Raw genomic sequence first — 3464 nt, forward strand, 5'->3', positions numbered from 1 at the left:
TTATCATGATTTTTCTTTTCCCCAGAAAGTTACAGCATTTACTAAAAATTGGTACCTCTATTACCACCAACAGAACAAACTTTATCAGGTCGTGGTTTCAAAACATACAATGTTGCACATCAATGTATGACATCTTTAAAAACTGGTAGAATTAAAAAAATACATAATGATCTAATACAAATAATCTTCCTTGTTGTCACCTCTTCCAAAATGTGCATGATTACAAGTTATTTTCTAGACCATGCAGATAGGAGAAAGAGAATATCCTCATGTTTCTTTCAAGGTCAAAAGTTGCAGTATAAAGGGCTGGCTGTACCCAGGCTATAGGTTAGTACCGTTCTGGTTTGTGTTGTATGATGTACTGCTGTGTTTCATGAATGTTCCAGATGTACTGATACATTCCATAACCTTGGAGAGCCTGTGTTACAATCAGTGCTTATAGTGATTGTCTTTCACAATAAAAATCTGACAGTTTTTGGCAATAACCAATGACCTTCTCAGGCTGACTCTCAATGAGCAATATTAAGGGGTAGTCTTCTGTTTGGAATTTGCTGATTATGGTGTTTAGACACATCAGCCTCTTCATGCGTAACACTTTTTTCCTTTTTATAATACTATTTTTCCTGTCTTACGAGGATGTCTCTGAATGCAAAAACATTGTTCTTCTGAGGCCTGAAATGGGACATCCAAATCCCTTAAGGGGACTTTAATGCCCCACCCTCAGGTAACATAACAGTTGCACACAAGCCATAGTATAACTTCAAATTGATTTGGAAACCATTCATAGAGTCATAGAACTATAGAATGGTTTGGGTTGGAAGGGACCTTAAAGATCACCCAGTTCCAACCCTCTGCCACAGGCAGTGACATCTTCCACTAGACCAGGTTGCTCCAAGCCCCGTCCAACCTGGCCTTGAGCACTCCCAGGGATGGGGCAGCCACAGCTTCTCTGGGCAACCTATGTCAGTGCTTCTGCACCCTCAAAGAAAAGAACTTCTTTCTAATATCTAATCTAAATGTCCCCTCTTTCAGTTTAAAACTGTTTCCCCTTGTCCTATGACTGCATGCCCTGGTAAAAGTCCCTCTTCAGATTTCTTGTAGCCCCCCTTTAGGTCTCCCCTGAGCCTTCTCTTCTTCAGGCTGAACAAGCCCAGCTCTCACAGCCTGTCTTCACAGGAGAGGTGCTCCAGCCCTCTGATCATCTTCATGGCCCTTCTCTGGACTGGTTCGTGCAGGTCCACATCCCTAGAGAGTGTAACTTAGCCTGGGCTGGACCCACAGTAAGATGTCACCTGCTGGCTGTAGTGCCTGTTTCCATGTGCCTGTGCTGCTGGCTAAGAGAAGCCAACCCAGAAGCTCAGGGTGGCTTTAGTCCTAAGGAAGACACCATGGCAACATACTGGAGGGAGCAAGCAGAGAGGTATGTATCCTGAGCTAAAAGCTGCTGTCTCACCTACTGGGACCGTTTCCAGGAAAATATCAATGCAGGCTCTGAGCCGAACCTTTTCTGCTTCATGCACTTTAACGTAAATACAGAGGGGTCACAGACTTTCTGCCTCGCCATCTGCATCCTGATATCTGTTCCATGATGTAGATCATGGAACTGTTGGGTTTTGGAAAAATCCCTTTGTGAATCTGGAGTGGTAAAAAGTACTTTTGGACATTGTTTGGACACTCTGCTCCATCTGTAAGGGGAGCAGTCTCTAAACAGCATGCCACATACACCATCCTATTGAGAAAATGAGAGAAAGCCACTCTGTGAGGGCATTGAAGGACACCAATGTTCAGAAGTAAGTAGATGTCACCACTGGACACAGAGCTTACTGAAAGGTCACAAAGGAGGTGAAAAAGAAGGTGCAGATATTACAGCAGGGGATAAGCCAGCAGAAATGTCATTTGGACCTTCTCTCTGTTAACAGAGAGGTTTGTTCAGCTCAGCCATCTTAAGTGATTTTACTCTTTCTATCCAGCAGCCAGTTGGTCTGGAGTTTAGGAGAACAGGGAGATAATTGCAATGTTGCATGCTGTGCCCTGAAAGGAGGTGATTTTTTGGAGGTCCATTCATCTTCTTCACTGCATTCTCCCATTTAGGCATGCATCAAAACCCAAATCTAACAACCAAAGCTTGGAAAATTGCCCAACTCTTCTGACTGTGTCAGAAATGTAGACAATGAAAGGAAGAATAGGAACAGATGTCTTTGCCTTGTTCCCTCCAAACTTCAGTCTGAGCTTGAATGAAAATGTAATATTAACCATCAGAAGAGATCATTGACTTCTACTTATGCACAAGACAGATGTAGGAGTTAATTTCTTCAAGTCTCCACAGCTTTATCATTCACTCACCAGTAACAACTGCAGTAATGGCACAATATGTTGGGAGTAGCTGCCTAAAAAACAAATGTGTCAAATAATTAGCTAATAAAAGAGCCAGCTTATGAAGAGTTACCCAAGGCCAGAAAGCAACTCAGAAATACTGTTCACAGGCATGTATTAAAGTGTGTTTCTCTGCTGAATGCATATTCACCAACGACTCATACCTACTGGTGGGGTGGGCTGTATGGTGACAGACACTTCGGGTATTGATCCACCAATAAACCACCATCACCAGTGTGGCAACATGGATGCAACTGCCTGGTGTACTCCTGCATGCATGTGTTCTTTGATGTGTCCCACAGGTAAGTCCTCATGTTAAGAGTTGCACATTTGGAAAAAAAGGTGGAGAGAACAGTGCTAAACATTAGATTTGCAAATCTCAGAGTACAAGGTGACAGTCTAGTCATGTTAAAACATCCGCTTAGAATAACTCATGCAGTAACTGTAGCACTGTAGCATATTACAGAGAGGAATCATGAATATGCAATCAGAAATCAGTTTCAGAGCCTGATCACCATCTCTGTCAATTACAGCAGTCACTTTCTATGATGTTGCCTTGTCATTTTGACAGTGATTATACCTTTACAGGACGTATTGCAGATATTATGCTTCAGTTGTTTACAAACAGAACTGTATCTTACCTTCTCACTATAAGAGTAGGATGTTTTAAGAAAGGAAAATGCTCCTCATAATAATTCTTCCACCTAAGTCAGTCATACACAACTGCAAGAGTTGCAGCTGAGAGTATCATCCTCTGCCGCAACTGCATGACATGATCCACCCGAAAAAACCCAAACCATTCTGGAGGTTTGCAATCAGCATCCAAAATTAGTGTGAGGGATTTTTCAGTTGATAATGTTCATAGCAGAACATTTTTCCCCAAGTGAGCAAGCGGTTTTTAAATAAATCATTAACATTGTAAGCTTGTAAAAGCAATAGTTTTTAAACATAGCAAGCTATAAAGATCAGTTGTCTGACTGAACATTTTACAGAGGTCCTGTGTGTAATGTTTGTATTTAGAAACAGGTTTGTTCATGATGCTATACATTAACTGTTCAGTATTTCACAATGATCTAAGACAATGCAAGACT

This window comes from Nestor notabilis, unplaced genomic scaffold, assembly GCF_000696875.1.
Source record: "Nestor notabilis isolate BGI_N333 unplaced genomic scaffold, ASM69687v1 scaffold8660, whole genome shotgun sequence".
NCBI classification, from domain to species: Eukaryota; Metazoa; Chordata; class Aves; order Psittaciformes; family Psittacidae; genus Nestor; species Nestor notabilis.